The sequence below is a fragment of the Antechinus flavipes genome, chromosome 4 (genome assembly GCF_016432865.1).
Source record: "Antechinus flavipes isolate AdamAnt ecotype Samford, QLD, Australia chromosome 4, AdamAnt_v2, whole genome shotgun sequence".
NCBI classification, from domain to species: Eukaryota; Metazoa; Chordata; class Mammalia; order Dasyuromorphia; family Dasyuridae; genus Antechinus; species Antechinus flavipes.
This window is the reverse complement of record NC_067401.1, coordinates 174,311,524-174,338,010: the sequence shown is the minus strand read 5'-3', so window position 1 is coordinate 174,338,010 and position 26,487 is coordinate 174,311,524. Positions and strand designations below refer to the sequence as shown.

At 33.9% G+C, this 26,487-nt stretch overlaps 1 long non-coding RNA gene across 1 annotated transcript in view; it reads right to left on the bottom strand.

Annotated features, from left to right (window-relative positions):
• Nucleotides 1-1,072: 1,072 nt before the first annotated feature.
• LOC127560723 (uncharacterized) overlaps nucleotides 1,073-26,487 on the bottom strand; it is a 52,052-nt gene continuing 26,637 nt past the window's right edge. Inside the window, exons 2-3 of the long non-coding RNA XR_007953394.1 lie at nucleotides 2,877-3,053; nucleotides 1,073-1,712 (exon numbers count right to left, since the gene is read on the bottom strand). This is a non-coding gene — a long non-coding RNA (uncharacterized LOC127560723). The remainder of the gene's footprint in view (nucleotides 1,713-2,876; nucleotides 3,054-26,487) is intronic.

Here is a 26,487-nt window from a genome sequence, read left to right as displayed (position 1 = left end):
ACTTGCCTACAGTCATACAGCTAATAAGCATATGAAGCCACAACTGAACTCAGGTCCTTCATGACTCAAGAGGCTATGCTATTACCCACTGTGCCACCTAGATGCTCCTGCATCCTGTTTGGGTATTATCAATCATTCTGTCACTATAATCCTGAGGAACCACTTCAACACTTCTCAGATTGATAAAATGACAGGAAAAGATAATGATAAATGTTGGAAGGGATGTGGAAAAAATGGGACACTAATGCATTGATAGTAGAGTTGTGAAGTGATCCAATCATTCTGGAGAGCAATTTGGAATTAAAGGTCTAAAAACTGTGCATACCCTTTGATTCAGCATCACTCTAGTGGCTCTGTATCCCAAAAAGATCATAAAAGAGGGAAAATGACTCATATGTGCAAAAATGTTTGTAGCAGTCCTTTTTGTAGTGGCAAGAAACTGGAAATTGAGTGAATGCCCATCATCTGAGGAATGGCTGAGTAAGTTATGGTATATGAATGTAATGGAATATTGTTGTTCTATGAGAAACAATCAGCAGGATGATTTCAGAAAAGCTTGGAGAGAGTTATATGAACTGATGCTGAGTGAAAGGAACAGAACCAAGAGAACATTGGACGCAGCAACAAGATTATATGATGATCACCTGTGATGGATGTGGCTCTTTCCAACAATGATATTATTCAAAGCAATTCCAATGGACTTGGGATGGAAAGTGCTATATGCATCCAAAAAAAAAAAAAAAAAAGAACTATGGAAACTAAATGTGGATCAAAACACAGTATTTTCCCCTTTTTTGTTGTGGTTGTTGTTTGTTGATTTTTTTTTTTCTTTCTCATGGGTTTTCCCTTTTGATCTGCTTTTTATTGCATAGCATGACAAATACGGAAATATGTTTAGAAGAATTGCACATGTTTGACTATATTAAATTTCTTGCTGTCTCAGGGAGGGGAGAGGTAAGGGAAGGAAGGAGAAAAATTTGGAACACAAAGTTTTGCAATGATGAATGTTGAAAAATAGTTTTTCATATATTTGAAAAAATAAAATACTATTGGAAAAAAAAAGAAAACAAAAACAAAATAAAATTCAATTTAAAAATCAGTCTGTCACTGGCTTTTGTTAAGGTCTGCTACATGCCAGATACTATAGCACAGTGCTGGGTATAAAAAGAAAGACAAAAATCAAGCAATATCTCCTTTTAGCCTAATTGGGGAAATAACATGTAAAGAAACTGAAGTAATTTCAGAGGGGAGGCACTAAGATGTAAGGAGAACTGGGAAAGATCCTTTGTAGAAAGTGTAACTTTAGCTGGGAAGCCAAGAGGTAAAGATGAAGGCAGTGAATATTCCAGGCTTGGGGGAGAGCCAGTGTAAATGCCAGGAGTCTAATATAATAATGGAGTGTTATATTTGAGGAATAAGTTTGCAGAATCCTTTGTTCCATTTTTTTCTTAAATATTTAAAACTTTAAACTTAATTATAAACTAGTAGAAAACTTCAAGAGGCAAAGATAAAAAGGGAAGAGTAAAAGAAATTAGAAGCTGGCTTCACTTTTTTTTTTTTTTTTTTAGGGGCAGCTAGGTAGTATAATGGATAGAGCACCTGGTCTAGAGTCAGGAAGACTCATCTTTGCGAATTCAAATCCAGCCTCAGATACTTACTACTTATGTGATAGTGGGCAAGTCACTTAACCTTGTTTGTCTCAGTTTCCTCATCTGTAAAAAAGAGTTGGAGAAGGAAATGGCAAATCATTTCAATATCCTTCCCAAGAAAAATCCTAATGGAGTCATGAAGAGCTGGACATGACTGAATAGCATATTTTTTAGACAAAGTGATAACAAAATTGTTCTATTTATGTCCTTCCCAATCCTTGTTTTTTTTTTTCCTTCTCTATTAAGATATTTTTATTGATATTCTTTTATTCCATGTGTATCATTGATTTCCTCACTTCTCCTCTCCTTTTCCTCAATAGAAATCCATTCATCTACCAGTTCTTTCAGGACTCTAAACTATATTATCAGTGCAAGGCTGGTCACTTAAGTTCACTGAAGGTGGTTAATGATCACATCTTTTAACTTACTTTGGGTTTCTACTCCTTGTTAATATATTTTTTCCAATTCTTCCACTGCATGATCATTCTCTTTGATACAGAAAACAAGCAAAATAATACTTTAATCTATTTCCTTATCCTTTGCAACAGATTTTGGCACATAAACTACTATTATTTTAATAGGTCATCTTTTTATAAAAGCTTATCATATGTATCAAAATGTCCCATAAAATTATATTTATTGTTGTCTTTAAATAGCAACTCTGCCAATTCTTTTTTTTAAAAATTTAATTAAAGCGCTTTATTTTCAAAACATATGCATAGGTAATTTTCAGCATCCACCCTTGCAAAACCTTGTGTTCCACATTTTTTTTCTCCCTTCTTTCTCCTCCCCGCAAATAATCCAATATATGTTAAACATGTGCAGTTCTTCTATATATATTTCTATAATTATTGTTCTGCCCATTCTTTTATTGTCTCTCCAATAGGAACATGTGAAACCTCCTTCCATTTAGCAACTATTTCTCTGTTCTGTTTTGATTTATAGGGAGAAGGTTGAGAACTAGATGATTCATTTTCTTCAGCAGCACATCAACTTGTTTTCCATTGGAAAAAAGTTTACGTTTAGAATATCAATAACTAAATTCATGATTATAATCTGTCTGAAAGCTGTTTGAGTCTTCACACCCTCTTTTCACCATTCTTGGTGAAGATCTGAAATAGTTGCTATAATTTTAGGCACCTGACTTTTAGAATTAACCCTTTTGTATTTTTCCAGGTAAGAGCTCCCTTCTGCCCTTTTCATCACATACTCTTCTGCTACACTCACCTGGTCTCCACAGTTCTAGTGGATTTTTTTTTTATTTGGGGCACCTAGTTTTTGGAGTTAACTTCATGACAATGTCCCTAGGGTCCATCACTACTGGGACAAATTCATATCTGTACAATAAACAAGTTCTAAGACCCAAGAAGACAAAGATGGGTGGCCACATCCATAGTCTAGAACCTGGAGGAGAAAAAGAGAGAAGGGCTGAGATTAGGAAGGCAATGTGATGATTAAAACTGATTTATATAACACAAGAGGGACTTCTGGCCAAGATGGTGGAGAGGAGGCACATAGCTGTGTAAGCTCTGTGTTTTTCTCTCAGAATCCATTTCATTACAAGCCTCTGAATTAATGCTTGACTGAAAAAAAACCCACAAATAGTTACCAAGAGAAGACATCCTTGAAACTTGCCAAGAAAGGTCTGTTTCTGCACGAGGGTGGGGACAGTTTTAGATCCAGCGCAGGCTGAGGGCAGCAGCAGGGAGAGCACCGGAGCAGACGGGAGAGGGGCTGGGGTGTGATCGCAGCCGTCTCTGCGGGGAGAGCTTTGCTACAGGACTGGATACTTTGCCCTGGCAGCAAGCCAGCAGCCCAGCAGAGAAGCTAAAAACACCAGGGGGTGAAGAATACAACCCCAAACAGCTGGAGTCTCTCTGGACCTGGCCACCCCTCCCCCACAGTGTCTCAGCACGCTCTGGGATCTCAGAGCGCAGGAGCAGCACAGTATGGCTAGTGCCTCGCTCCTGCCCCCGCAGTCTGTAGAGAAAGCTTGGTAACACCACCCAGCCCCTCCCCCCCCAAAAAAAGACTCCATTTAGGGGTTTTTTTCTTTTTTTTCTTTGCTAGTTTGTCTTTGATTCTTTGACAAAATGAGCAAAAAATTGAAGAGGACTTTAACCTTTGACAGCTTTCATACAGATAGAGAGCAGCCTCTAAATCCTGAGGAGACTAAAAACAGACTGTCTCCAGTGAATTCCCAAAGGAGGAGATCATCTGTTCCTCAGCACAGATGAACCTCATAGAAGAAATTAAAAAAGCTCTCACAAGGGAGCTAGAAGAAAAATAGGAAAAGGAGAGGGAGGCTTGGCAAAAGATTCTGGAGAAGTCATCCCACTCACTTAAAGACAGAGTGGATAAAGAAATAAAATCCTTGAAAAATAGGATTAGTGAACTAAAAACAGAAAATAGCTCTCTAAAAAATAAAATTGGCGAAATGGGAAAAAATTCCATAGAACAAAAGAACTCAATTGGACAATTAGAAAAGGATATTTAAAAAGTGAGTGAAGAAAATACTTCATTGAAAATCAGAATTGAACAAATCAAATTGAATGACTCAAGGAGAAAAGAAGAATCAGTTAAGCAAATCCAAAAAAATCAAACAATGGAAAAGAATGTGAAATACCTTCTGGGGAAAACAACAGACCTGGAAAACAGATCCAGGAGAGACAATCTGAGAATCATTGGACTCCCAGAAAAGCATGATGAAAAAAAAGAGCCTGAACACTATTTTCCAGGAAATTATCAAAGAGAACTGCCGAGAAGTCATAGAAACAGAGGGTTAAATAGACATTGAAAGAATTCATTGATCCCCTACTGAAAGGGATCCTAAAATCAAAACACCAAGAAATATAGTGGCCAAATGCCAGAACCCTCAGACGAAGGAAAAAATACTGCAAGCATCTAGAAAAACCCAATTCAAGTATCGAGGAGCCACAATAAGGATCACCCAGGATCTAGTAGCATCCACATTGAAGGATCGAAGGGCCTGGAATATGATATTCCGAAAGGCTAAGGAACTTGGTATGCAACCAAAAATAACTTACCCAGCTAGAATGAGCATCTTTTTCCAGGGAAGAAGATTCAACGAAGTAAATGAATTTCACCTATTTTTTATGAAAAATCTAGAACTTAATAAAAAGTTTGATCTACAAATATAAAACTCAAGAGAAATCTAAAAAGGTAAAGATTAATCTTGGGAACTATATTTCGGCTATAAAGATGTATAAAGAATACATGAATACCTTGTTCTAGAAACTAGGTGTGGAAAGGACATTGTACCAGAAAAAGGGTAAAGTGGGGGTACTACATCTCATGAAGAGGCAAAGGAAACATTATATCTGAGAGAAAGAATGGAGGGGGATGAATATAGTGGGTATCTTACTGCCTTCAGAATTGGCTTTAAGAGAAAAATCTTAGACATATTCAATTTATGGTGAAACTTCTCCCACCTCATTGAAAAGTGAAAAGGGAAAAGTGAAAAGGGAAGGAATAAGCTAAGCAGAAAGGAATACGGAAACTGGGAGGGAAAGGGGTAAGATAGGGCGAGGAACTCTAAGGCGGGGGGGGGGGAGGAATACTAAAAAGGTAGGGCTGTGAGAAGCAAGTGGTGCTCACAAGCTTAATGCTGGGAAGGGGGGGTAAGGGGGAAAGAAGGGAGAAAAGCATAAACCGGGGTTAACAAGATGGCAAGTAATACAGAATTGGTCATTTTAACCATAAATGTGAACAGGGTAAACTCCCCCATAAAGAGGAAGTGGTTAGCAGAATGGATTAAAAGCCAGTATCCTATAATATGTTGTTTACAGGAAACACACCTGAAGCGGGGAGATACATGCAGGTTAAAGGTAAAAGGTTGGAGCAAAATCTACTATGCTTCAGGTGAAGTCAAAAAAGCAGGGGTAGCCATCCTGATCTCAGATCAAGCTAAAGCAAAAATTGATCTAATTAAAAGAGATAAGGAAGGGCACATATCTTGTTAAAGGGTAGCATGGAAAATGAAGCAATATCAATATTAAACATATATGCACCAAATGGTGTAGCATCTAAATTCTTGAAAGAGAAATTAAGAGAGCTGCAAGAAGAAATAGACAGCAAAAGTATAATAGTGGGAGATATCAACTTGCACTCTCAGAATCAGATAAATCAAACCACAAAATAAATAAGAAAGAAATCAAAGAGGTAAATAAAATACTAGAAAAGTTAGATATGATAGCTCCCTGGAGAAAACAAAATGGAGACAGAAAGGAGTACACTTTCTTTTCAGCAGTTCATGGAACCTATACAAAAATTGACCATATATTAGGACATAAAAACCTCAAACTCAAATGCAGTAAGGCAGAAATAGTAAATGCATCCTTTTCAGACCACGATGCAATGAAAATTACATTCAACAAAAAGCCAGGGGAAAGTAGACCAAAAAATAATTGGAAACTAAATAATCTCATACTAAAGAATGATTGGGTGAAACAGCAAATTATAGACATAATTAATAACTTCACCCAAGAAAACAATAATAATGAGACATCATACCAAAATGTATGGGATGCAGCCAAAGTGGTAATAAGGGAAAATTTCATATCTCTAAAGGCCTATTTGCATAAAATAGAGAAAGAGAAGGTCAATGAATTGGGCTTGCAACTAAAAATGCTAGAAAAGGAACAAATTAAAAACCCCAGTCAAACACTAAACTTGAAATTCTAAAAATAAAAGGAGAGATCAATAAAATTGAAAGTAAAAAAAAAAAAAACTATTGAATTAATTAATAAAACTAAGAGTTGGTTCTATGAAAAAACCACCAAAATAGACAAACCCTTAGTAAATCTGATTAAAAAAAGGAAAGAGGAAAATCAAATTGTTAGTCTTAAAAATGAAAAGGGAGAATTCGCCACTAACGAAGAGGAAATTAGAGCAATAATTAGGAGTTACTTTGCCCAACTTTATGCCAATAAATTCGACAACTTAAATGAAATAGAAGAATACCTCCAAAAATATAGCTTGCCCAAACTAACAGAGGAAGCAGTAAATATCCTAAACACTCCCATCTCAGAAAAAGAAATAGAACAAACTATCAACCAACTCCCTAAGAAAAAATCCCCAGGACCAGATGGATTTACATGTGAATTCTATCAAACATTTAAAGAACAATTAACTCCAATGCTAAATAAACTATTAGATAAAATAGGGATTGAAGGAGTCCTGCCAAACTCCTTTTATGACACAGATATGGTACTGATACCTAAACCAGGTAGGCTGAAAACAGAGAAAGAAAATTATAGACCAATCTCCCTAATGAACATTGATGCTAAAATCTTAAATAAAATATTAGCAAAAAGATTACAGAAAATCATCCCCAGGATAATACACTATGACCACGTAGGATTTATACCAGGAATGCAGGGCTGGTTCAATATTAGGAAAACTATTAGCATAATTGACTATATCAATAACCAAACAAACAAAAACCATATGATCATCTCAACAGATGCAGAAAAAGCATTTGATAAAATCCAACATCCATTCCTAATAAAAACACTTGAGAGCATAGGAATAAATGGACTTTTCCTTAAAATAGTCAGGAGCATATATTTAAAACCTTCAGTAAGCATCATATGCAATGGGGAAAAACCGGAACCTTTCCCAGTAAGATCTGGAATGAAGCAAGGTTGCCCACTATCACCATTATTATTCAATATTGTATTAGAAACACTAGCCTCTGCAATAAGAGTCGAGAAAGAGATTAAAGGAATTAGAGTAGGCAATGAGGACGCCAAACTATCACTCTTTGCAGATGATATGATGGTATACCTAGAGAACCCCAGAGATTCTACTAAAAAGCTATTAGAAATAATTCATAATTTTAGCAAAGTAGCAGGATACAAAATAAATCCCCATAAATCCTCAGCATTTTTATACATCACCAACAAAATCCAAGAGCAAGAGATGCAAAGAGAAGTTCCATTCAAAATAACTGTTGATAGCATAAAATATTTGGGAATCTATCTACCAAAGGAAAGTCAGGAATTATATGAGCAAAATTACAAAAAACTTTCCACACAAATAAAGTCAGACTTAAATAAATGGAAAAATATTAAGTGCTCTTGGATAGGCCAAGCGAATATAATAAAGATGACAATACTCCCTAAACTAATTTATTTATTTAGTGCTATAGCAATCAGACTTCCAAGAAAATATTTTAATGATCTAGAAAAAATAACAACAAAATTCATATGGAACAATAAAAAGAATCTCAAGGGAATTAATGAAAAAAAAATCAAATGAAGGTGGCCTAGCTGTACCTGATCTAAAATTATATTATAAAGCAGCAGTCACCAAAACCATTTGGTATTGGCTAAGAAATAATGTTGATCAGTGGAAAAGGTTAGGTTCACAAGACAGAATAGTCAACTATAGCAATCTAATGTTTGACAGACCCAAAGATCCTAACTTTTGGGATAAGAATTCATTATTTGATAAAAACTGCTGGGATAACTGGAAATTAGTATGGCAGAAATTAGGCATGGACCCACACTTAGCACCATATACCAAGATAAGATCAAAATGGGTCCATGACCTAGGCATGAAGAACGAGATTATAAATAAATTAGAGGAACATAGGATAGTTTATCTCTCAGACTTGTGGAAGAGAAAGAAATTTGTGACCAAAGATGAACTAGAGACCATTACTGATCACAAAATAGAAAATTTTGATTATATCAAATTAAAAAGCCTTTGTACAAACAAAACTAGTGCAAACAAGATTAGAATGGAAGCAACAAACTAGGAAAACATCTTCACAGTTAAAGGTTCCGATAAAGGCCTCATTTCCAAAATATATAGAGAACTGACTCAAATTTATAAGAAATCAAGCCATTCTCCAATTGACAAATGGTCAAAGGATATGAACAGACAATTTTCAGATGATGAAATTGAAACTATTACCATTCATATGAAAAAGTGTTCCAAATCACTATTGATCAGAGAAATGCAAATTAAGACAACTCTGAGATACCACTACACACCTGTCAGATTGGCTAAGATGACAGGAAAAAATAATGATGAATGTTGGAGGGGATGCGGGAAAACTGGGACACTGATGCATTGTTGGTGGAGTTGTGAACGAATCCAACCATTCTGGAGAGCAATCTGGAATTATGCCCAAAAAGTTATCAAACTGTGCATACCCTTTGATCCAGCAGTGTTTCTGTTGGGCTTATATCCCAAAGAAATACTAAAGAAGGGAAAGGGACCTGTATGTGACAAAATGTTTGTGGCAGCCCTGTTTGTAGTGGCTAGAAACTGGAAATTGAATGGATGCCCATCAATTTGAGAATGATTGGGTAAATTGTGGTATATGAATGTTATGGAATATTATTGTTCTGTAAGAAATGACCAGCAGGATGAATATAGAGAGGATTGGAGAGACTTACATGAACTGATGCTAAGTGAAATGAACAGAACCAGGAGATCATTATATACTTCAAAAATGATATTGTATGAGGATGTGTTCTGATGGAAGTGGATTTCTTTGACAAAGAGACCTAACTCAGTTTCTTTTTTTTTTTTTTCCACATGGTAGCCATGTTTGGAATCTCTAGACCTAACTCAGTTTCAATTGATAAATGATGGACAGAAGCAGCTACATCCAAAGAAAGAACACTGGGAAATGAATATAAACTGCTTGCATTTTTGTTTTTCTTCCTGGGTTATTTATACCTTCTGAATTCAATTCTCCCTGTGCAACAAGAGAACTGTTTGGTTCTGCAAACATATATTGTATCTAGGATATACTGCAACATATCTAACATATGCCATCTAGGGGAGGGGGTGGAAGGAGGGAGGGTAAAAATCGAAACAGAAGTGAATGCAAGGGATAATGTTGCAAAAAAAATTACCCTGGCATGGATTCTATCAATATAAAGTTATTATAAAATAAAATAAAATATATAATAAAAAAAAGAGAGAGAAGCATGATTTGATAGAAGTTATATGTATCAGGTTGGTTCTCAAAGAGGCTGAGGAACTAGAGACCAAATTGCCAAAATTCACTAGATTATGGGAAAAGTAAGGGAATTCCAGGAAAAACCATCTACTTCTATTTCACTAAAATCTACACTCCACTACACTAAAACCTTTGTGTGGATCACAACAAAATGTGGCAAGTCTTCAAGGAGACAGGAATACCTGATCTCATGTCTTCTGAGAAATCTGTTTGTGAGCCAAGAAGTAACAATTAGAACTGAACATGATACAATTGAATCTTTTAAGATTGGAAGAGGAAAATGACAAGGCTGCATATTGTCACCTTTTAAATTTAATTTATATAAAAAGTATATCATGCAAAAATGCCAGACTAGATGAATTAAGAAAGTTGTTGGGAGAAATGTCAACAATCTCAAATATGCAGGTAACACCACTGATGTCAAAAAGTGAAGAGAAATTCACAAGACTCTTGATAAGCGTGAAAGAGGAAAGTGTAGAAGCTGCCTTGAAGCTTAACATAAAAAAAATAAGACATCTCCCAACTGATCCTACTATTCTCTGGCAAACAGAGGAAGAAGAGATGAAAACAGTGTCAGATTTTCTATTCTTGGGATCAAAGGTCTCTAAAAATGGTGACCACAGTTATGAAATTAAAAGATACTTGCTCTTTGAAAAGAAACCTATGGAAAATTTTGATAGCACACTAAAAAGCAAAGATAGCATTTTGCTGACAAAGGACCATCAAAGCTATAGTTTTTCCAACAGCATTGTATAACTGAGAGAATTGGAAAGCTGATTTCCACAGGATCAATGCCTTCAAGTTGTGGTACAGAATAAAACTAATAAAAATCCCTTGGACAGCAAGGAGATCAAATTAATTCATGGTATTAATTGGAAGATCAAATAATAAAGCTGAAGCTTAAATATTTTGGTTACATAATAAGAAGACAAGACAGTGGGAAAGTCCCAGATGTTGAGAAAGATCAAAGAAAAAAGAGATGGCAGAGATTGAGATAAATACATACTGTTATAGAAACAATGAACACAACCTTGAAAAGACACTGGAAGATAGTGGAAGATAGAAGGGCCTGGAGAGGTATGGTACATGGGATCACAAAGAATGACTGAACCACAATACCACAATATTATTATTATTGATACAATAATACTTCTGATAATGAGAGGAGAAGATAGGAATGGAAGACCCAGGTACCATCATACCTAAAGAGGAGAGGCTTTCAATTTTTCATACTGCCTTTGGAGTAATGGAAAGGTAAGAATAGATTCAGGAGGAAAAGTAAGAGTTGGTACAGCCAGAAGAAAGGGAAAGATCTGATAATATCATAAAGTCATGCCACAGAAGCATGAGAGGATGAGAAAACAATGCTGCAACCAATTCTTCTGAGAGAGTTGGACAGTTCATGACACATTTTCTACAAAATGGGATTGTATATGTTGGTAGTATCTTCCACTGAGGAGAAGAAGCTGGATACCTAAGAAGGCATGGCTAGGAAAAGGTTCAATAATGGTCATAATTAAAAAGGTCGGTGCAATAATATAAAAAGAGATATGGAATAAGAATAATAAAATACTTCTTACTACTACCTATCTCTCCATTGAGAAAAGACATTTCTGGGAATAGATTGTAGGGAATCCTATGGAGACATGTAATAAGAAATGGGGTTAAATGAAATCAAAATATCTTTCAAGTGAGCATGATAAATATCGCTAAAAATAGAAGAATGAATGAGATTGGGGAAAGGACAGAGAATAGTAGGTTGTTTTTTTTTTTCCCCAAGGTGAGAGAAAATAATGATAAAAGTAAACTCAAATGATGTGGGTTTGAATAGAACAGGGCAAGAGATAGAGATGAGAAGATTGGGCTGAAGTTAGAATGAACAAAATAAATTACAGAGATTGTCTTAATTTAGAAGAAGTTTTAAAAAATGTAAGCCTATGTGTGTAGCTCTGAGTCTGTTTCATTGAGTATATAAGGTGATTAAAATCACCTTACCCCATTTCATCCTTACACACTACCTAGGTAAGAATAGACCTTAAGCAGCAAGACTTTAAACTAAATTTAAAAAATAATCTTCGATGAACTGAAATGACAAAAAAGATCCATTTGATGGGATTTTGTTATTTTGCTTCTGAATCTTGTATCTGGTTAGCTAGAATGGGAGGTTATTCTAAAAACTGTAATAAGTGGATCTTTTCAACACATACTTGAGAAATCTCCTTCATTCAGAGCTAAGTCCTCTTTCCTAGAGTAGGACTTCTCAGCTTCAAAAGATCCAAGAGGCTGGGCTTCCAATCCTCTCATCAGTGTTTGATATACGTCTCTGGGTCAGGTGGTAGCAGTGTCTGTAACAGGAATCAGGACCTGATAGCATCACATGTGGATGCAACATGGAGAACTTTGTAAACACCCCAGCAATGGGGTGGGGGGGGGAAGAAGGTGGGGGAGACTTTTAACAATCAGTAGCTATTTAGAATTCCTGTGATATAGCAATAACAAGACTGTGTGATTATCAACTATGATTGACTTGGTTCTTCACAGCAATTCCGTGATCCAAGGCAATCCCAATAAACTTTGGATGGAAAATGCCATCCACATACAGAGAGATACCTCTGGAGTCTGAATGTGGATCAACACACATTACTTTCATCTTTTTGTTTTCTTTGTCATGATTTTTCCCTTTTGTTATTTTTTCTCCTCACCTGACTCACATGGAAGAATGTTTAAAAAAAAAAAAAGAAAGAAAGAAAGAACATTCCTTAAAAAAAAATTAAAAAAAAATAATTCCTATGTTATATTATGAGCCACTTTCCTTTGAAATCTGTATTGTGTAAGACTGTCAAAACATTCTGAGATAATGTTTTGTACCAGCTTTTCTTACTTTTGTACATGATACTTCTAAAAGCTATTTAAGGCTGTCTGACTTCTCAATGAATAATCATGGGGCAGGACAACATTAAAGGTGGCTCAAATCGGTGGCATTGGAAAATCTTTTCCCATTTTAAGAGACAGAATACTAAAGGAGTGAGGTGAAAGTTGGGATAAGGATACAAAAGACTTAAATGGTTAACAATTATAGCCAGAAATATAAATGAATTAACTTTGCCAAGAAAAATGAATTGAGCAATAGCTGAGAAGGCAAAACACAAAACTTTATTATATGCAATCCCACCCCTAACAACACACATTTAAAACATCAATAAAATGAAATATGTATATAATTTTGAGTATGCATATATATTATAATCCAAATTCTAGAATCCAGAAGTACTAATCATGATTTCAGAAGAGGAAATGTTGCGAGTTCAAATGTTGGGTCCCTGTTCGGGCGCCAAAATGTTGGAGTTCAAATGTTGGAGTTCTTGTTCTTCTCAAAACACAGCCGGTTTAGCTTAGAGCCCTCCAGATGTCTCCAAATCCAAAGGTTCTGTCCTTCAGCCTCTGCCTCTGCTTTCTTCTGCCTCCAACCAACACAGAGATGGAATGAATCTCTTGTCTCCTTCACTTGGGGCTCGGCTAGCTTTCTGGTGAGTCTTTCAGACCAGCTTGGTCTCAGTGCGGGGCGTGCAGGAGCCCAGCCACCAACTCCTCTCCAATGCAGCTGAACTCTCTTCTGCGACCAGCCAGCCAAGTGGAATATATATTCTCTCTTGCCTTGCCTCGGAGAGAGGGCTTCTGGCGTAACTCCGCTGAAATCTGACCGAGAGCCTCTATCTGTTTCTTTTATCCAAGAGGGAGGAATTGTGGGATACAAGAGAGAGGGATTATGGGTTTTCTCCCATAGTGCTCTCTGGCCCAAAGAGCTTCAAGGGAGGTGTGAACTCATAAAGGTACAAAGTTTACTTTGTGAAGCTGGCATACTTGTGAACTCCAATGAGTAAAGGTGTAAACACAAGCCTTGTATTAATTAGTCCTACTTAGTACCTTGTTTCAGGTTCTGCCCAAAACATCTTCTTGTAAGATTAGATCAATTCTAATTAGTTAGCAGTTTGTAAGGATTCCAACAAGGAAACAATAACATGTAAAATAATTGATAAAGAAAACAATAAAAACAATAGTGAGATTAGGTTATGCATAAAGGCATCATAAAAATAAAAAAATAACTAATAAATGTTTATATGCTGAAAAGCTTACAGACTAAATTCTTAAAAGAAAAGTTGGACAAATTTTTAAGAGACGTCAATGATAACAAAATAATTACAGGAGACATTAATATACTTCTTTCAGACCTGCCTAAATCTAGCAGAAATATAAACAGTAAGAAAGTACAAAATGGAAAAAAATTGTTGGTTTAAAAAATTAGATTTGACTAAAATATGATGACCTCTAAATGGCAATATTAAAGAACATACATAATGTAAATTCTCTAAAGTACTTTATAAATTTTTATTATATTAGGGCATGAAATTAAGAAATATAAAAAAGTAAGTAGATAAAATAAATATATTAGTTACAAACTCTAATGAAAGAAAATATTAATGAATGAAGGAAATATAAGCAAAATTCCTATTTATAGAATTAAAGAAGACTAAGAAATGATATTTTGGTTCAAAAAAATACATCTTAGAAAAAATAATTATGCTTAAAATAATTGAAATAATAAAACAACATATCAAAAATATGGAGCATAGATAAATCAGTTCTCAAAAGAAAATATAAATTTCTTTAAAACTTATATTAACAAAATGAAACAAACGCTAAAGCATATGCAAAAAATTAAAGACCTCCAAAATTAATGGAAATGTACATATGTTTGTGTACATATGTGCATGTGTGTATGTGTGTGTGTATGTGTGTGTGTGTGTGTGTGTGTGTGTGTGTGTGTGTGTGTGTGTCTTAAATACCTCTGAGCTTAACTGTAACTTTGCTGGAGAGCTGGGAAAGAAGAAAGGGGAAAAAAAGAATAAAGTGAAAAGTATACCACAAAGAACAAAAGAAAACTTAACAGCTTTGTGGACAGCTCTGAACATGAGCTACATATACATTTATTGTATAGGTTTTCTTGATATAGAAATTTATTTCTGTATTTTTTGAATTATGTTCTGCTATGCATATGACAATGTTTTCCTCTTATTTTCTATTTAAATTTTAAAATAAATAATGGTGTTTTTAAAAGTAGTGGAGAAATAGAAAATCTTAACAAAAATACTGATAACTGGATTTTTTCTAAAAAAAACTAACAAAATGTTGTTATATATCATTTGATATATCATTGGCTAAACTGATCAAGAGAAGAAAATAAAATTACCAAAACAAATGATTAATGACATGAATTCATAACAAATAGAAAAGAAATTTACTAAAACAAAAAACAAAAATATTTCCAACCTAAGAAACAAGAAATAGAGATCTAAGCAATCCAATTTCAGAAAAAGAAAATGGGCAAGCCATAAATTGCTAAAGGGGAGGAAAACAAATTAAATTTAAAAATAAATTCTCCAGTGGATTCTGAGAAGATTAGGCAGACTAGAACTAACCACAGGATAAAGCAATTTTCCTAAGGCAAATAAAGAAAACCTCAGAAAAGACTCAACCTCCAGTGATGTTGGTTCAAACTAAATTTAAAAGCAGTCTCAGCCTTAAAACTATTTTGCAGACAGTATGGGAGCCTGACAGCTGAGTAGGAGAAGGGGCACCAGGTACAGATGTGCTGATCAGACACATCCTAGGCCATTGCTTCATGGAGAAAAAGATAGCACAAACCTAGTGAGGAGATGGAATTCCCTTTGAGTAGGGGAACAGGCAGAAGAGCAGACTCTGGTTTTAGTTCTATCTCTGGGATAGAAGCAAGATCATTTATGGGACAGTGTGACTAGAGACCCTAGCTGTGGCTGAAGAGTGAAGAAGAAAGCTTAAGGTTAGACCCAAAGACAGATCTCAGAAAATAACAGTAAGAAGTAGCTAATACTTGGCATTACATCACCCATACCTCAGGACTACAAATCGATTACACTAATAACTGCAAAAAACAAAGTAAACTAAAAACAATCAATAAATATAAATGAGTAAGCAAAAGAGAAAGAACCCAGCCATATATAGATAGGATAGAGAAGATCTAGGTTCAAATTCATAGGAAAATAATGGAGATAAAAAAATTATATTTTAAAAAATGAAAACCATCAAATGGTCCCAAACACAAAAAAACTCCTTGGAAGAATTTTAAAGACTTTAAATATTAAATAAGAGAGATTAAAGAAAAATTAGAAAAAAAAATAAAAGCAATCCAAAAAAAAATCATAAAAAAATCAATTAACTTGAAATAGAGAATCAAAAACTTAAGAAAATAATTCTTTGAAAACTAGAATGGGGGGGGGGGCGCATTTAGTTGGTGCAATGGATAGAGTACCAGCCCTGAAGTCATGAGGACCTGAGTTCAAATCAAAACTTAACACTTCTTAGCTGTGTGACCCTGGGCAAGTCATTTAACCTCAATTGCCTCAGGAGAAAGAAAGAAAGAAAGGAAGGAAGGAAGAAAGGAAGGAAGGAAGGAAGGAAGGAAGGAAGGAAGAAAGAAAGAAAGAAAGAAAGAAAGAAAGAAAGAAAGAAAGAAAGAAAGAGAGGAAGAGAGAGAGAAAAAAAGAAAGAAAGAAAGAGAGAGAGAGAGAGAGAGAGAGAAGAGAGAGAGAGAGAGAGAAAGGAAGAAAGGAAGAAAGAAAGAAAGAAAGAAAGAAAGAAAGAAAGAAAGAAAGAAAGAAAGAAAGAAAGAAAGAAAGAAAGAAAGAAAGAAAGAAAGAATTGGGCAAAGGAAAACTAAGGACATTCTAAAACACCAAGATATCATAAAAGAATGAAAAAATGCAAGAGAAAGTGAAACATCTCATCAGAAAAACAACTGCTCTGGAGAACAGATTAAGGGGAAATAATATAAAAATAGTCAGGCTAATTATGTTTTTAAAAAAAGAATCTGGATGCAGTGTTACAAGGAATTATCAAGGAAAATTGCCCTGAAGTTCTAGAATAAAGAATGCAAAGCAGAAAGAGAAAAAAAAATCCACCAAGCAAAAAGAAAAGAAAGAAGAAAACTTACAGAAATATCATAGCCAAGTTTCAAAGTTTTAGAAGCAACAAAGAAAAAAAAAATAATATCATGAAACTACAACAAGGGTTACACAAGATCTAGTAGTTACTATGTTGAAAGACCATAGATTTTGTAACACTATATTTTGTAGAGCAAAAGAACTTGGGTTACAATGAAGAATAACTCCTTCAGCAAAGTTAAGTATAATCTTAAATATTTAAAAATTGGATACTTAACAAACTGAAAGACTTTCAGGTTTAGGGGTAAAAAACCCAGAACTGAAAGAAATTTTGATATACTTTTGGGAGAAATATAAGGTAAATATTAAAAATCAATTATAGGTACTCAATAAAGTGAAACATTAGCAATACTTTTATGATTGTCATCATTATTCAAATAGTTTGAAAAAAGGTTTAGGTTGAATTGAATATGATGGAATGATTTTTTAAAAAACCTTTTTATTTAACTTTAATAACACATGCATGGGTAATTTTTCAACATTGATCCTTGCAAAACCTTGTGTTCCAAATTTCCCTTTCCTTTCTCCCACTCCCTCCGCAAGATGGCAGGTAGTCTAATACATGTTAAATATGTTAAAATATGTGTTAAATCTAATATATGTATACATATTTATACAGTAATCTTGCTACACACAAAAAAAAAATTGGATCAAGAAGAAAAAAAAAACCTGAGAAAGAAAACAAAATGTAAGCAAACAACAGAAAGAGTGAAAATGTTATGTTGTGGTCACACTCAGTTCCCACAGTCCTCTCTCTGGGTATAGATGGCTCTCTTCATCACTGAACAATTGGAACTGGTTTGAATCATTTCATTGTTGAAGAGAGCCTTAGTCCTTTAGTGCTATATCAATCAAACTCCTTCAGAATTGATCATCATATAGTCTTGTTGTTGCCATGGTTCTGCTCATTTCATTTAGCATCAGTTCGTGTAAGTTTCTCCAGGCCTCTCTGAAATCATCCTGCTGGTTATTTCTTACAGAACAATAATATTCGATAACATTCATATACCACATTTTATTCAGCCATTCTCCAATTGATGGACATCCATTCAGTTTTCAGTTTCTTGCCACTACAAAAAGGTTTGTCACAAACATTTTTGCACATGTGGATTTCCCCCACCCTGTAAGATCTCCCTGGGATATAAGCCCAGCAGAAACATTGCTGGGTTAAAGGGTATGCACAGTTTGATAACTTTTTGAGCTTAGTTCCAAATTGCTCTCCAAAATGATTGGATTCATTCACAGTTCCACCAACAATGTATCAGTGTCCCAGTTTTCCCACATCCACTCCAATATTCATCATCATCTTTTCCTGTCATCTTAGCCAGTCTGAGAGGTGTATAGTGGTATCTCCGAGTACTCTTTTTTTTTTTTAATTTTTATTTAATGATTACTTTATATTGACAACATTATCCCTTGCACTCGTTTCTTTTCCGATTTTTTTCCCCCTCCCTCCCTCCACCCCCTCCCCTAGATGGCAAGCAGTCCTTTATATGTTGGATATGTTGCAGTATATCCTAGATACAATATATGTTTGCAGAACCGAACAGTTCTCTTGTTGCATAGGGAGAATTGGATTCAGAAGGTATAAATAACCCGGGAAGAAAAACAAAAATGCAGATAGTTCACATTCGTTTCCCAGTGTTCGTTCTTTGGGTGTAGCTGCTTTTGTCCGTCATTTATCAATTGAAACTTAGTTAGGTCTCTTTGTCAAAGAAATCCACTTCCATCAAAATATGTCCTCATACAATATCGTTGTCGAAGTGTATAATGATCTCCTGGTTCTGCTCATTTCACTCAGCATCAGTTCATGTAAGTCTCGCCAGTCCTCTCTGTATTCATCCTGCTGGTCATTTCTTACAGAACAATAATATTCCATAACATTCATATACCACAATTTACCCAGCCATTCTCCAATTGATGGGCATCCATTCATTTTCCAGTTTCTAGCCACTACAAATAGGGCTGCTACAAACATTTTGTCACATACAGGTCCCTTTCCCTTCTTTAGTATTTCTTTGGGATATAAGCCCAATAGAAACACTGCTGGAACAAAGGGTATGCACAATTTGATAATTTTTTGGGCATAATTCCAGATTGCTCTCCAGAATGGTTGGATTCGTTCACAACTCCACCAACAATGCATTAGTGTCCCAGTTTTCCCGCATCCCCTCCAACATTCATCATTATTTTTTCCTGTCATCTTAGCCAATCTGACAGGTGTGTAGTGGTATCTCAGAGTTGTCTTAATTTGCATTTCTCTGATCAATAATGATTTGGAACACTCTTTCATATGAGTGGTAATAGTTTCAATTTCATCCTCTGAAAATTGTCTGTTCATATCCTTTGACCATTTATCAATTGGAGAATGGCTTGATTTCTTATAAATTTGAGTCCCCGAGTACTCTTAATTTGCATTTCTCTGATCAATACTGATTTGGAGCACCTTTTCATTTGACTAAAAATAGTTTCAATTTCTTTATCTGAAAATTGTCTGTTCATATTGTTTTATTACTTATCAATTAAAGAATGGCTTGAATTCTTACAAATTTGAGTCAATTCTCTCTATATTTTAGAAATGAGGCCTTTATCAGAACCTTTGAATGTAAAAAATGTTTTCCCTTCTAATCTTGTCTGCATTACTTTTTTTGGTACAAAAACTTTTTAACTTAAGATAATCAAAATTACCTATTTTGTGATAAATAATGATCTCTAGTTCTTCTTTGATCACAAATTCCTTCCACCTCCACAGGTCTGAGAGGTAAACTATACTATGTTCTTCTAATTTGTTTATAATATTATTTTTTATGTCTAGATCATGAACCTATTTTGACCTTATCTTGGTATATGGTGTTATGTGTGGGTCGATGGGCCTAATTTGTGCCATACTAGTTTCCAATTTTCCCAGCAGTCTTTGTCAAATAGTGAATTCTTGGGCTTTGGGGGTTTGTCAAACACTAGATTGCTATAGTTATTTTGTCCTATGAACCTAACCTATTCCACTGATCAATTAGTTTATTTCTGAATGATTTTGATAATTGCTTTATAATACAGTTTTAGGCCATCTTCATTTGCTTTTTTCCCCATTAATTTCCCTTGAAATTGTTGACCTTTTGTTCTTCCAGATGAATTTTGTTGTTATTTTTTCTAGATTAGTAAAATAGTTTCTTGGGAGTTTGATATAGCACTAAAGAAATAGATTAATTTAAGGAGTATTGTCATCTTTATTATATTATATTATATAACCTATCCAAGAGCACTTGATATTTTTCCAATTGTTTATTTGTGACTTTATTTGTGTGGGAAGTGTTTTGTAGTTTTGCTCATATAGTTCCTGACTTTCCCTTGGCAGATAGATTCCCAAATATTTTATACTATTGACAGTTATTTTAAATGGAATTTCTCTTTGTATTTCTTGCTATTGGATTTTGTTAGTGATGTATAAAAATGCTGATGATTTATGTGGATTTATTTTGTATCCTGCAACTTTGCTAAAGTAGTGGATTATTTCTAATAGCTTTTTAGAAGATTCTCTGGGATTCTCTAAGTATATCAACATATCATCTGCATCATATCAGATCTGCAATCTGATAATTTGGTTTCCTCATTATCTACTCTAATTCCTTTAATCTCTGTTTCATCTCTTACTGTCAAAGCTAGCATTTCTAATACAATATTGAATAGTAAAGGTGGTAGTAGACAATCTTGTTTCACTCCTGATCTTATTGGGAATGGTTCCAGTTTATCTCCATTACATATGATGTAAAGCTTTTTATTTTCAAAACATATGCATGGATAAAGAAGGAATAACATACACACAAAGACACACACATATATGTATATGTATGTATGTATAAAAGTCTTCTACATTTCAAAAGAAATAAAATGGCAAGGCATTAGTGTGGGAGAGAAGGGAAGAATTTAGGGGATAGGAGTACAAGGTATGGGTAGAAGTAAAACAGAGAAACAGGGAGGGATAGGATAAAAAGGGTGTGAAGAAAAGTAAAGAAAAATAGAAAGAAAAAGCACAAGGAATTGTAGCTTAGAATGTGAATGGAATAAGTTTATCCATAAAATGGAAATGGATAACATATTAAAATTTTGAATTCAATAATGTGTTGCTTTCAGGAAACATTATAAAAATGAGAGATACACACAAAGATAAAATAAAGGAAAAGAGTAGCATTTATTGTATTAAAAAAAAGCAAGGATAGTAATCATGATCTCAAAGTTAACGTTAAAATAGATAAATATGAAAAATAAAGAAACTATGTGCCAAAAATATTATTTAATATTGTTTTTAGACCATTTGAAATAGCTGGACATTATAAAATTCTTGAGTGTATACTTGCCAAAACAGATATAGGAACTATATGTCATAAACATAAAATACTTTTTATACAAATAAAGTGAGATCTAAATAATCAAAGTAATATTTATTGTTCATGGGTAGATAAAACCAATACAATTTTTAAAGGACAATTTTATCTAACTAATTCATATATTCATTGTTTTTTTTAATAACTTTTTATTGATAGAACTCATGCCAGGGTAATTTTTTACAACATTATCCCTTGCATTCACTTCTGTTCGATTTTTCCCCTCCCTCCCTCCACCCCTTCCCCTAGATGGCAAGCAATCCTTTACATGTTGAATAGGTTACAGTATATCCTGGATACAATATATGTGTGCAGAACCAAACAGTTTTCTTGTTGCACAGGGAGAATTGAATTCAGAAGGTCATAAATTCATTGTAATCCCAATTAAATTACTAAAAATTATTTTACTGTTAGAAAAAAAAATAACAAAGTTTATTTGAAAGAGGAAAATGTCAGAAACTTCCAAAAAAAAAAAAAACAGGAAAAAAGATATAAAGGGAGTAGATTCAGTAGCATCAGACCTTAAACGATATTCTAAGGGAGAACACTGTTAAAGTGTAAAAAACATAATTTTGATTATTCCAAATTAAAATGTTCTTGTTTAAATAAAATTTAGGTCACCAAAAATAGAAACAATGCACTAAATTTGGCCAAAAATAAAAAGCTTTTATAGACAATCTCAGATAGAATGTGATTAGATTGAAATATTGTTGTGGAGTAGAAAATAATGAGCTAGTTGTTTTAGAAAAAACATGGAAAGACTTGGACCTATGAAGGAAAATGCTATCCACCTTCAGAGAAATTGATGAGGTAGAAATAAGTATAGTATAATCATACATATATGTATATGTGTTTATGTGCACATATATGTATGTCAATAGATATCTATGTGTGTGTGTATACATATATATATATTATATATATAATGTGTATATACATATATATATATATATCCACCCTTAATAGTAGACTTCTTTAGGGTGGTGGGAGAAAGAGGAAGGAAAAACAAAGTAAAAATTACACAACATAGAACAAAAGAAAATCAACAAAGAAAGAAAAGCTGGGCAGCTTTGAAAGCAATGTATAGTATTTGTCATATAAGTTCTCTTGAAATAAAAATACATTGTTTTATATTGAATCCTCACTTATGGTCTGTTATGTACTTGGCAATTAAAAAAAAATTCTTTTCTTATTAAAGTATTCTGCAGTAGGGGATAATCAAAATTACCTTATTGTCTTAAATTGAGATTGGTTATTCGATTTTTTTTTTACTAAAAGATTTTTTAAAATAAATAAAAAAAACTATTTCTTGACAAAGTATAAAGATAAATTCAATTAATAAATTTTAAAAATGCCCTGCCAATATCCTGATATATATCACATAACAATTTTAATTCAACTAATTATTCCATTTACAAAATAAAGGAATTGACCTATTACTTCCTTCAAAAAATTATTTTCTTATTTTGTATTTAAGTATAAAATAAAAAAAAATTTGAAAAAAATTTTAAAAAGTGAATTATCTCAATCATTTAAAGAGAAAGTAAGATTTATGCTATAAAAAGTACTTGTCCCACCAATCACATCTTGCCAAACCTCAACCATTAATTATTCTCAACATCTGCTTCCTTTGCTCCATTTTGAAACCACTACAACTATGCCTACTAAGTTGTCATTTGATCCCATTTGGACCTTCACTAAATTAAAATAAACCCTCTAGTCTTCCCTAGTTGATTTTCTATTTACTCTCCACAGTGGTTGCTATAAAACTTCTGAACTCTAGATTCTTTTCCCAACTTGTCTAGATTATTCCTACTAAAATTCCCTCTCTTACTTGTACCCTAATATCTAAATCCTCTGCTTTCTAAATAGAAAGAAAAGAAGACAGATTTTCATTGATTTTAAAAAATAAATGTTATTCAGTGTTCTCCCTGTTGCTAAATCTAATGAAATTTTCTCTGTCCCAAGTACTTCTTAATAACCTCTCTACCTTCTCTGATACTCTGTTCTCATGGATACTCTCTCCTCTAAATTTTCATGACATTGTTCTATTGTGACTCTCCTCTCCAACTGCTCTTTCTTCCTCAGTCTCTTTTGCTGAATAACCATTTAACTCACACCTACTAAACATGCGTATGCCTACAATGATGTGTCTTAGTCTTTTTTCTCTTTTTTTGGTCTATACTGGGTCACTAGCTCCCATGGACTCCTCTTCATCTAGATGATTTCCAGAGCTATAAATTCAGTCCCAATCTCTTTCCTGAACTACAATATTGCATCAACAACAGTCTTTTAGACATTTTAAGTCAGATATTATGTAGGAATCTCAAACTATCTGTTCAAAGCAGAACTCATTATCTTTTTCCCAAATTATACCTTCTTCCTATTGACAAGGACACCATCCTTCTCCTAGTCAGTAAAGCTCTCAAACTCAATTTTCTCCTTGATTTCTTATTATTTTCCACATTTCTAATCTTTTGCTGATTGTTATTCTACATTTATAACATCATTCACATGTGATCCATTCTCTTCTCTGACAACTAAAGTCACCACACTAAAGTCATCATTCCATACTAAAATATTACAATTTTACAATCTAATTTATTATTTATTACAATTACAGTCTAATTTATCTCCTTACTCCAGTCAATTCATTTTTCACTCAACTAAGTGATTTTTTTTGAAGCTTAGTTATAACCATATGAACCCCTCTCCCTTATCTCTTCTACTGAATTCTAATGGCTCCCTATTACCTCCAGGATGAACTAGTCCTCTGATATTTGAAGCTCTTCATAACATGACTCAGCTATATTTTTAAGCTTCTTATATTTTATTGCCCTTCAGGTCCCCTAAATACAGATTAACTGGCTCATCTGCTATCCTTAAAAGATGATACTCCATCTCTCATCTCCAGGGCAAAGGTTATAATGATCTATGCCTTCACCTCTACCTTTTGGTTCCCCTGGCTTTTTCCAAGATGTCTCAAATCTCATTCTTTCCTCATCTTTCCTGATCTAAAGTTGCTAATGTCTTTGCCTCTTAGATTATCTTCCACTTATTCTAAATATATCTTGTGTGTACATTGATGTATACATATCACCTCACAATTAGAATGTAATTTCCTCAGGACATAAATTGTTTTGCTCTTTCTTTCTATACATAGAGTTTAGCACAGCTCTAACACATAGTAAATGTTTAATAAATGCCTGTTGGTTGATTAGTAGGCAAATTACTGAAGATATACCAAATGATTTTAAAATTATTTTAGAAGAACAAAAGATCATGAGGGGGAAAAAACACATTAAAGAATCATGAAATTACCAGACTTAAAGTGGATCAGGAGACAAGCCTCAATAAATAAGAAACAAAAATAATAATAATAAAGTAGTCCAGTGTGTGTCAAATCCAAGAACATAAATTATTTCTTTTAGCATCTATAGGGAAAACTCAGAAATATTTTAGCAGAAACTAATTTTAGACTAAAATTTTATATCATTGATCTGAATGGAATCTAACTTAGGCCAGTTGAGTGATGAAGGTCTTTTTTGAAATGCAATTGCTCATACAGGTGCTGCTCATGGCAATGCTGGGTCACAAAGACCCATAGGGAAAAAGGAATTCTGCTAAACCTCCAATACACCAAATCCTCAAAATGTAGAATTTTTTATGCCTTACATGGCAAGGAAGGCATTCCAGCAATTCAAGTCATTGTGTCTTAGATCAATCACATGCCAAGGACTATATTCTTACCACCAACAGAAAAATTATTCTAGCCTATGTAAAAACAGATATTAACACTATCACAACAACATGTTACTATCACTTCAAAATAGATATTTGAGTTGAATAAAAAAAATCACACCATCAGAGAAGTTAGATGCAAATTGAGATCACATATATTTCATAGTTATTAACTAAACAAGGAGATCATAAACTATAAAATAGGAATTTTTGACTATAAATTAAAACTTGCATAAATATCAATGAATATAGAAATAGAAAAGAAATTATAAGGTAAAAATGTTTGCATAAAATAGAAGCTATATATATGTATGTATATGCATATATATGTGTGTGTATGTATATATATGATAAAGAATCTTTTCCTCATAGGTAAGTTGTCAAAAGAATACTAATGTTTTTCAAAAATAGATTGCAAAGACTAAATGAAATCCTGAAAGCATTCTAAAACACTAAAAAATAGTAAATGAAATACAAATTAAAACAGCTTTTATTTTTTTCTGTCTTACAATACACAAACTTGCAAAGATGTCTAAAAAAAATTAGAAGATTGGAGAATGAAGGGATTGTAGGAAGATAGTTATGTTATTATACATTGGTTATAGCCAGAAATGGCTCAGGTGTTCTAGATATTAATTTAAATTATTATGGTGACTAAATTGTCCATACCTTTGGGTTCCCACTAATGGGAATATGATTCCAAGGAATCTGACAACAATCCAAAACATACATACACACACACACACACACACACACACACACACACATACACACAAACTTTTATATAAAGATAATGGAATGCCATTTTGCAGGAAGAATTACTGAATCTGAGGAAATAGAGGAGATAGTCAAACAAGTATTAAAATTAATACAGTACCTATATGGAGAGAATTCAATAGGGAAAAACTATTGAACTCAAACAAAAATTGATCACCACAGGGAAGATGAAAGTCAACACAGGAAAGCAGTGATACTTTTTTCCCCCTGAGGCAATTGGGGTTAAGTGACTTGACTAGGGTCACACAGGTAGGCAGTGTTAAGTGTCTGAGGTCAGATTTGAACTCAGGTCCTCCTGACTTCAGGGCTGGAGCTCTAACCACTGTGCCAACTAGCTACCCCAGTAATGATACTTTTCAAGATAATCACAGAATATAATGCAATAAAGGAACTATACTCTTGGCAAAATAGAAGTGAGAATTCAAATCCAGGATGGATTTCCAGCTGGGGTAAAATCTTTGAGATAATCCTGTTTCTACATGATTTGTGCTCAAATCATCAATCATTGTAACACTGCAGATCCTCCTAAATGAAACATTTATGACCTCTTTTTTTTGGGGGGGGGGAGGGGGTGGAGAATCAGGGTTAGGTGACTCACCCAGGGTCACATAGCATCTGAGGCCATATTTGAACTCAGGTCCTCCTGATTCCAGGGTCAGTGTTCTAACCCCTGTGCAACCTAGTGGCCCCCTCATAAGAGCTTGAGATTGGCCTTACTATTCATATAGGGGAAAAAAAAGGCCATGCTATGCAGTTGAATAGACAACCATTAAGTCTGTACATTAGTATATAAGGTAATAAGAGATATAATATAATAATACATAAAATATATGTATTTAGATATAGATCTCAATAGAAATAGACATAGCTATCTAAATCCATAGATATAGATGTACACATAG